Below are 10,706 nucleotides of genomic sequence, written 5' to 3'. Positions count from 1 at the left end.
TCCTCAGGAGTTGGACAACGGCTGAACTGGCATGAGAACCGATTTCAAGTTCAAGGTGTTTTCTAAAATGATAAATTGACTCCTCATAGTAAACAGAATGAAACTTATTGAGCTACCCTAAATGATTTTTATTTGCCTATTTCACAATAAACTTTTATTTATCCACATGTTTAAATAACAAAGACAGTAATTATTTTAGACCCTTTTTAGTTAAACCATTTGAAAATATGAAGAAAGCAAAGGATATGCTCCCAAGAAAATATATAGAGACAGTTTTGCAATTTTAGGGGTTTCTGGACCATAGCTCATGGGACCTCCAGTTAAAAAAAAAATGGATAACTGAAATCTTCAAATTAAGCCAGGTCTTACTTTATAAAGCAACTTCAAGAGTCACCTCTACCAAATATTTTGGAAACCAGACTTATCCAATTTCCCAATGCCTTTTGTTACTTCCACTCCCACCAGCCACCTCCTGGTGGGGGCACTGGTGAGCAGTCAACACATCCCAGGTGGGAAGCTAGAGGGTGTGCAGGAGACATGCAGGGCCTGGTTTGCTCACTGACCAGAAATCAGTTCTGGGAGATTCTGAGTGGGCTGCATATTAAATCTCAGAGGAGGGTTGAAAGCTCCTGTATTGAGAGTAGAGTGTCTATGCCCTAACGTTTCCATCTCCTGCATAGGTTATGGAATAAATGTGCACTCTAAAGCCAGATGCCAGGTTCAAACCTTGGATCAGCCATGTCCTGGTTTGTGTGGCCGGTAACAAGTTGTCTTCTTTGTGCCTCAATTTCCTCATCTGTACAATGGGATAATTCAATGTTAGTTTAGCCTCTAAGATCAGTTGTGAGATTCATGCAAGATAATGTGTACAAGTGTTTGAAACAATGACTGATATAAAGAAGGTACATGAGGGATTTAAGCTTTTGTTATTAAGGCCAAGAAAGAGTGTGTTAGTTTGGAGCAGTATGGTACCAGATTGCGACGGACACAGTGAGGTAGCTGCCACCCTGCTTCAGCAACCAGGCGAGGCATGACCTTGAGGTTTCCTCCCTCATCAGCTGCGTTTGTGGTTCTTGTAGGGACTAAACATGCAAGTTGATATTTCCTCCCACTTTAGTTGGTATACGGCTCCCCCAAATCCAGTCAGGTAAAAAACATTTCATGAACAAAGAGCCCGTTTGCTTTGAAAGCACTTTTGAAAGCATCTCTTTCTTAGCCCCACTTTAGTGGTTTATTTTCTCTGTGTCTGTGTCTGTTGCAGTCTCCCAGTATTTCAATTCCACTCTTCTCTGAGTGTTGGCACTTGGTTATAACCATACTCACCTTGGAAATTCAGTACCTGAAACAGCTTATATTTCTATGTATAAATAGAATGTTCCCTTTAAGCAGTTTTTAAACATTAAAGCACTTCATCTTCATTTTTTATTTATTTACTTAGCACTTCTGAAATTCAGAGTTCCAATTCTGCTTTCATGGCCTAAATTGTCAGTATAATAGGATGCAGGTTATTTCTAACTGGAAATATTAAAGTGCTCCAGGAACTGTGGCAGAAAAGCATGCTTAGAGGAGCACTCTTTCCTCACACTGGACATGGCTGACACCCTGGCTGAGGTGACCACTTCTCAGTGGATGCTCTTGAATAGGGAAGCTCTAGCTTGAAAGTAGAGATAACACAAGACAATTTAGAAGCAATCCTGTCTCATTGACAGTGGGAGGAATCAAACCTCCTTGCACTGCCAAGAGCCAGCTGCTCCACATGGCTCAGAAAGAGGGACATCTGCGGATGCCTCTGTGGGGGCATGTGCAGGTGAAGCAAGTATCAAGAAGGAGTTTGAGGGCTGATGACCCTGAAGGTCATGGTGCATGGTGGCATTACTGTATCTAAGCTCCACACCAGGCTGTGGGTATTGACTTCACCATGTAGCAGTAGGCAGAATCTGCTTGTAGTTTTCAGATATAATATGGTGATCTCTTTGCTGTCCATAATGACCCACAAAAGATTTGTGAGCCTAGAGGTAAGGGAAATAAATGAAATGGGATAGTTAATGTCCCATTCCAGAAGAAAACACATACCCGCAGATAGAGTTGTTTTATGCAAGACCATTATCAATAGTGGAAAGAGTTCCCCTCCAAAATACCAGGCAATCACCCATCTTTCCCTTCCATTACATCAAAACCTGACTTTGTCATCATCACACCCAGTAGCATCTGGCAGCTACTACACAAGTTAGCCTTCCTTAAAATATGAAATCTCTGTTTTATTTTATATCAGTGTATAAATAAGGTTCTATATCAATAGACAAATAAAATAATAAGGTCACTAAAAGATAATGAAGTAAATACTCCAGTGATGATATCCAATATAATTAACACATTATATTGATAAACATTAAAATTCAATGAGTTACGCTTGGGATGCCAGAGGGCCCCGGTTCGGATCCCACATATGAGGGCCAGTGACACTGCCCTCTACAGCTAAGATGCTGAACAACAGCTCAACCTGGAGCTGGGCTGCCGTGAGTCGCTGGCGACGGCGTAGGCTGCAGTCCCTGTGGCAGTGGGTTGCCATGGGCTACCGTGTGTAGCCAGCAGCCAGCGTGAGCGGCCAGCAGCCGCAGTGAGCGGCCGTCCAGAAGCCGGCGACTGATCTGCCTCGCCAGGGAAGAGCGCAATGATGGTGCCAACTTGGGCCAGTGAAGCAGCATCCTCCACAACTAGATTGAAGAACAAAACGACAGCAACTTGTCTGTTCCCCTTCCCCTAATTTCCCAGTACTGTTCCCAACCCCCCCAATTACCCAATAAAAATCTTTAAAAAAAATTTCAATGAGTTATACAGCTCTGCATCTGAAGAGAAAGCAGTTCAGTTCTTTAAGAAAAACAAATTGGAGGGGGCGGCTGGGTGGCTCAGTTGGTTAGACCATGTGCTCTGAACAACAAGGTTGCCAGTTTGATCGCTGCATGGGCCACTTTGAGCTGTGTCCGCCTTAAAAAAAAGAAGAAAGAAAGAAAGAAAAACAAATGGGAAGGGGATCTAGGAAAACTTCTCCCCAGGGATATCATGTGGAGAACACTGATGGACACATTTTTCAGTGTCCCCATGGTGACTTGGTGATAAAGTCAAGACTAGAAAAGTGTGCTTCATCTTACACTTATAGACTTAGCCTCAAAATTTAGATCCATATATTGTCTGTGTGCAGGTATTGTAGATCTATAAATCATAGATGAGCAGGAGGTTGGCATTTAGGAAGAGAAACAGAACAAATTGACTCTGGCCATTCTTTGGAGAACCATTTGAGTTCTACTGTGTTTGGGAACAAAACAATAAAATTTTTAAGAGACATTTGAAGTTTACCATGTAAGGTTTTCATTTTCCTGTGCCCTAGACATTTAGTGGGGGCTGGTGGCTCTTGCTACCATTATTTTCCAGGCTCCCACTGAGGGAAGGTGGTTATGTGTTAAAGATAGGTTTGACAATGTCTTCAATGAAAAATTAAGAATGCCAACTCTCAACAAACTACTGTCATCTTACAGATTTCTGTGATGACCCAACTTACCTAGAGGCAATCCTCAAACTGAGAGACATTAGGAAACCAAGCTATGCTTGTATGCTCATGTGACTCCAAGCTCAGGAAATTCAACAAATGTCACTTGGAAATTCTACACTGAAGGTACAGTGGAAAGATGTAGGACCTGCTTCCTTACCTTGAACAGCTTCTGGCATAGTAGGAATGGATAAGAAATGTACTGGAATACATCATGGGCATTTGCTGGATTATGTTAAATCTAAACTCAGACACCATCCTATCAGTAAATATTTTATTATGTATCTCTAAGAGATGAAGGTTTAAAATAAAACACCATTTAAAACAGAACACCATTACACACCTAAACAACTAATGATAATTTCTTAATGTCTTCTAATATTTTGTCAGTGTTCATATTTCCATGATTGATCAATACATGAATTTTTGCAGTTGGCTTGTTTGAATCAGGACTCAAAAAAGGTCAACACTTTTCATTGGTTGATATATCTCTTAGGTCTCTTTTATTTATTTTAATTTTATTTTTCTGTTTCATAGGCCCTCCATTTTTATGGCAATTTATTGATTGAGTAAATTGGGTCACTGGTTTGTAGACTTTCTCACATTTTGGATTTGGCTAATTACATTCTCATGAGGTTATTTAATAACAATTTATATTTTATGTCCTATAAGCTGGTGATTAAATCTAGAGTTTTAATGAGATTCAGGTTCATTTCTTGAGCCTGGGGTTTCCTACTCTATCATAGGGAAGCACTCAAGGTCTGGCTTTTCTTCTTTTTGTGATGTTAAGATTGATCATTTGGCTTCAGACATTGTCAGTCTTATTAATAGACAGTTTTTCATTAGAGCCATGAAAGTCTTGAAGACAATTTTTGAACTCTAATGTGTATAGCTAAGAGACTAGTATCAAAAATAGAGACATAATATAATAGGGACTTGAGGCAAGATGAAGATAAAAGTACAGATGCTAATATTCTTGAATGCATACAACCTAGGCCTTGTGTAACATGTTTAGTATATATGTAAAGTGCTTAGAGCAGTGTCTAGAGCATAGCAAGATTAAGTAATAAACAATATTATTGTTATTTTAGTTTGAACCACTTGGCTGTGCTCTCTCCCTAAAGCAGCCTGGTAATCCAGGGAAAGGAAAGACCCCCCCCCCAACCACAACCCCAACTCCAGGCAGAATTACCTGGTTGGTTAGAATTGTGAAATGGGAACTTTTCTCTTTCTTTGGTGACATTGAGCAGGGCCATTTGTGGAGGTGAACAAATGGGTTTATCATAGATGCTCCAGAGTAGGATGGAAGAACATTGGAAGTTTTAAATTGGAGAACAGTGTGGTCAAAGAAGCATTTTAGAATCAGACACTGGGAAATCATGTATACAAAGAAGGAATGGTTTGGGATGACAAAATTGGAGGCCGAAAGAGCAGGTTAGGAGGCTTGTAATAATCAAGCTAGGAATTGCTATGGTTTTTAGCTCAGAGCAACAACTATGAGTGATTCCTCTGCCAAGTGGTCATCTGGAGAAAGATAGATCCACACCTCACACCATACACTCAGATTAACAATCGCGGGTCACAGATTAAATGTAAAACATGAAAGTACTAGATGGGAGACTTCTTTATATCATGAAAGGAGGAAAGCTTTTCTAATGTAATACAAAATCCAGAATCCATAAAAAAATGTGTTTTTAAAAAAAAAAACAGAGTAATCTGATTCCTAAGAGTCAAGAGCTTCTACATGAAAAATATCACCACAAGCAAGTCAAAAGAGAAGTGAGAAACTGGGAATAAATATTTGCATCTTGTATTCCTGATAAAGCACAAATATCCCTAATATATGAAGATGTCCCAGAAAGTGAGAAAATGGCCAACAACCAGTATAAAAATCAGCAAAGACATTCCACAGAAAAAGAAACATGAAATGCCTTAAACATCCAAAAAGATGTTCAATCCCATTTATACAAAGAGAAAGGTAAACTATAACTGCAGTAATATACGATCTATTCCGTAACAGATTGGCTGGAAAAAGTTGCTATTGGGAGTGTAAAAGGTACAGCTCCTGTAGAAGACCATTTGGCAATATTTATCAAAATTACAAATGCATATATCTTTGGCACAGAAATTCCACTTCTGGAATTTACCCCACAGATGCATACCTGTGTGCCCACAATTAGCAAAATATTGGACACAATTCAAAGGCTGAATAAACTCTGGTACTTAGACAGTAGAACACGATTGTTATGTGCCATTGAGTTAGCTCTGACTCCTGGCGACCCTAGGAATGAGTGAGGTTCACAATATTCTATCCTCAACAGTCCTGCTCAGCTCCTGTAGATTCATGGCTATGACTTCTTTTATGGAATCAATCTATCTCTTATTTGGTCTCCTCTTTTTCTTTTGCCTCATATTTTTTTTCCCAGCATTATTGTCTTTCCCAAAGAACCCTGCCTTCTCATGTGTGCCCAAAGCTGGACAGCATCAATTGTGTCATTATGCCTTCAGTGATGTCTCAGGCTTAATTTGTTCTAGGACCCACTTCTTTGTCTTTCTATTGCTCCATGGTATCCATTAAGCTCTCCTCCAACACCATATTTCAAATAAATCAATTTTTTCCTATTAGCCTTATTCACTGCCCAACTTTCACATCTGTACGTAATATTTGGGAATATGAGACTGGAGATGATCTTAGCCTTGGTATCTAATGACACATCTTTGTTCTTGATGATCTTTCCAAATTCTTCCATTACTGCCCTTCTGAGCCTCAGCCTTCTCTTGATTTCTTGGCTTCAGTCTCCATTTGAATTGATAACTTAACCAAGGTAAGCGACATCTGTAACAATTTGAGTGTCTTCATTGTCTATTTTAAAGTTGTGTATTTCTTCTGTAATCATGATTTTTATCTTTCAGAATACTATGCAGGTATTTAGAAAAAGAATGTGAGGCCCCTCATGTGCTGATATGGAAAGATCTCCAGGATAAGTGAACACAGCAAAGTGCACTTTTGTGTAAGAAAGGGGGGAAATACTATGTGTTCTTATTTACATAGATTTGCATAAAAGCATACAAAAGCAACTGATAAAAGTGAGTCCCTGGGGTGACCGGCTAGCTCAATTGGTTAGAGGATGGTGCTGATAATACCAAGATTGCCGGTTCAATTTCCGCATGGGCCACTGTGAGCTGTGCCTTCCCTAAACGAGTCAACTATTCCATTGCAGCATGAAAGCAATGTGTAACCAATGTTCATGGCTGTCATGTGAATGTAATACCTATTGACAAAAATATAATTAAATTTTTAAAAATGAGTGGTTCATGGTCTCAAAGGTCCATGGTCTCCTCAAGGAGGAGAAGGCTTGTGTACTGATAGATGTAACAGGATGCCAATGTTTGGTGACATTGGGTGACAGCTGAGCTCACTGCTGACCTGGATTGGAGGGCACTGAAGGTCAAAGATGGTTGTTTGGTGTCAGGATGGGGAAGACCTCAGCTGGCCAGATGAAGCCTGTGCTTATTCCAAAGGCTGTCTGATGTCATTAGAAGGTTTTGAATAAATAATTGAATCTATCAGAACTACATTTGTTTTTTTATTCTAACATTTCCTGTGTGCCTAAGACATATGGACACTGAATCAGGTGCTGGGGGTGCTGAGATGAATGCTACTCAATACCCACAACCAAACATACAATACATTAAAATTGTTATATTATAGCAATAATCATTTATTGAGCACTTGCCATGTAGCTGGCACTGTGCTAAGTGCCTTATCATCCTGATCTCATTTAGTCTTCTTGATGTCCTCAAGAAATGATTGTGACCTCATTTTCCAGAAGGAAAAACTGAAATTGAGAGGTTTGATGACTTGCCCACAGAATGAAAGGAGTTGTCTTCATTCTGCATAGCCTGATTCACAAATAAATAATTAGGGACAATGTGTTGAGTGTGGTACTAGAATTCTGAGCCAGGTAATAGGAAATGGGTTCAATTAATCCATTTTATAGGGATACAGAGATATGGGAGAGCCTCCAGAGAAGTTGAGAGTCTTAAATAAATGGCAGAGATGCACATGGTTAGTGCTGTAAATATTTGGGGTACATGAGAAGGGAGAGGCCCCTGAAAGCACAAGTCCAGGTAGCAGGGGACTCAAAGCATGAAGAAAAAGCTGCTATGAGCTGAAGTGATGGTGGTTCCAGTAGGAAAGAAAAGTATCAGTGACAACAGAACAGACAAGATTGAGGGTGCCGGTGGTGAGGGGCAGACAGGGTGAAGAGATATGGGGTGAAGAGGAAAGTTCTAGAGTGATAGTCATAAGATTAGAAAGGCCAGGAGAAAGAGCAGGTCATCCTCCCAGGGCCCAGGGAGAACGTGGCATGGTGGTGGTGGTGGTGGTAATGTGGTGGTGGTGGGTGGGGGAGGCAGGCACCTGGAAATGCAGAACCAAGGCTCTGGAAGGAAGTGTCAGCTGAGCATGTGAAGTTGGAACCTTAGTGAGCATGGCTTGAAGCGTTAAGTATGGCAGAAGGAGGAGGAGGAGTGGAAGGAGAAGAAGAAGACTGAGAACAATTACATTTTAGAGTGCAGGGGCCAAAAGGAGGCAAGAATAAAGGGGGAACAAAGCATCACAAGACTCAGGAAAGCCAGAGGACATCAACTCCTAGAGGGCAAGAAAGGAAGGAAGAATAGAGGATAGGATGTCCTTGATCAGAGACCAAAGTGAAGAGAAACCTCCAACAAACTCCAATCTAGCCAGTAGTGACTGGAGACCCCAGCAAGAGATACTGGCTAAGGATGAAGGTTAAGGTGTCAAGAAGGAAAAGGGCATTGTACTCTTCTAGGAAGATCAGAAGTGAGAGAACACTCAGCCGGGAGAGGGTAGGCAGGGATGTCTGTAGGATGCAGAGTTGAGGTCTTAGTAGTAGTGCAGATAGGGCTCACTACAATGCAGGTATGACCCCACAATCACACAGGCAATCAGAATGGTGGACCTGACCTTGGCTTTGGAGAACCCCGCCAGTGACTAGCAGCTGGGAAGAGCCCTGGTAGGCAGGCAATAGGAAAGTAGGCCGTGTCCATGAAAGTCAAGGCTAAAGGAAGCAGAGGTGATTCTGCCTATAGATCTCATCCATCAGTCCTCAGGGAGGCCCTAGACAGCACATCCTCCTGTCTTTGCTTCCCTTTTATCCCCTGGCCATTGAGGCTTATTCTCAAAGTACCACTCGGCTTTCCAACAGCTGCGCCCAATGCTGTGTGTATTGGGGTGAAAAGGGAGTAAGCGGGCGGGGGAGAACATTGTGAAAGCACAACTCAATTCAGAAGAGTCTTTAAAAATGGGGTTCTGTTGTTCTCCAGGGATAAATATATCAGAGGCCAGCAGGCTGTGGCTTGCAGAAATTCTGCCTCAGTGAATAACTAAGATCATTTTACAATAAGTAGAATAAAATGCCTACCTGGGCGTCTTTCTCCTCTTTGGTATTTCCAGGTCACAGCTCACCTGGCTTCCTCTTGATTCCTCACTACTTTAAGAACCATAATAACAATGATATGTTAAAATTGTTATGTGTTATTATAGCAATGATCATTTGTTGGGCACTTGCTATGCAGCTGGCACCATGCTAAGCACCTTATCTTCCTGATTTTATTTAGTCTTCCTAATGTTCTCAAGAAATGGGTTCTGCTATGACCCCATTTTCCGGAAGGAAAAAAATTGACATTCAGAGGTTTGATGACTTGTCTGTAGGATGAAAGGAATCGCCTTCATTCTGCATAGTCTATGTTGTGAAGTCAGTGTCCTATCCCCCAGGACTTAGACTTGAGCTTGTCAATCTTTGTCACCCCACCCCTAATTCCATAGCTGCTCCTTAACTTGCCTTCTAGGCTTATCGCTGCATGTCCTCAGCTCTCTTTCCTGCTTTCTCTGCCACCAATTACTGGGGCTCTGATTCCTGCCCAAACTAAACTGGTTCCTCTCCACCCCTGCTTTCCAATGAACTTCTCTTTGCTTACCTTCTTTTTTTCCCGGAAAGGCCCTTCCTGTCCCTCCTCACCCTCTGGGTCTCCACCTGTCAAAATCCACTCACTCTTCAAGGTTAATCTCAGATGCCAATTTCTTCTTGAAATGCCCAGCATGTGACCGCTTCCACCTTGGAACTGTGTTTTTACCTCTGATTTGCTCTGCCTATAGTGGGGCTTAAAGTTTTACACAATAGCAACACCCCCTGCCCCACCCCCCAATGCCCAAAGTGAACTCCCTGGCTGTCCATGTGCTCCAGAAAAGCCAAAGTGGTTTTTTGGACATTGGATTTATCTTTCAAATGGGCAAAAAATTTGTACCCTATGCCATGACAATCCATGCTTGTTTTGATATCAAAATAATGTTATTTTCCAAAATTATTAGGTGAGATTGTGAGTCCAGGAGGATGTGGTTTCCATGGCTGGGAGTTCCCTTTATCCAACCAGCTGGAGATGCACACTCAAATTTAAGAAACAGGTGACCAGAACACAAAGTCCATAAAGGGCAAAACTGCATCTCTCTCGCCCAATCCTGGCTTTACCTCACTCACACCTGCCCTGTGTGTTGACTGGAGAAAGAACTTTCTCTATATTTGCTCAAATGAATTACATGTTAAGACAACCCTCCTAAAGAGTCTGAAAATCATATATTTCTCAGTAGACATAAGTTCCTCTTGTAATCAAAGCTCAGGACAAAAAGCAAGAAAGTAAACATATAAGTAAAGATCTTATCTCTGACAAAGGAAGAGCTTGATATTACAGTAGGAAAAGCCAAAACAGGCCTGTGAATTCTGTTGGTGCAGGGCCAGCATCTCAAGAAGAATCAGCTTCAATAAGAACCACAGTTCTCTCATTTTTATGTGAAAACTCTGGGCCAACAATCCATACCCTTCTCAGCTTTCTCAAACTGGAGAGTTTACAGCTGCCACTTGAACCTGTCACTCACATCCTGTCTCCCCATGAGTGTCACTTCTGTGTCTTGAACCTAGCTCAGGGCGGTGCCTCAGAACCATGAAAGAAAGTGAAACAAACAGAAACTTAGGAAAACACTTTAAAGCTGTTTTCTTCTCAAGACACAATTAAATACAGCTTGATTTATAAATACTTCCATTAGCAAATCTTCCACTGCATGTCTAACATATGTTCTATAAAA

This window comes from Hipposideros armiger, unplaced genomic scaffold, assembly GCF_001890085.2.
Source record: "Hipposideros armiger isolate ML-2016 unplaced genomic scaffold, ASM189008v1 scaffold_269, whole genome shotgun sequence".
Lineage (NCBI taxonomy): Eukaryota > Metazoa > Chordata > Mammalia > Chiroptera > Hipposideridae > Hipposideros > Hipposideros armiger.
This window is presented reverse-complemented; position numbering follows the sequence as displayed.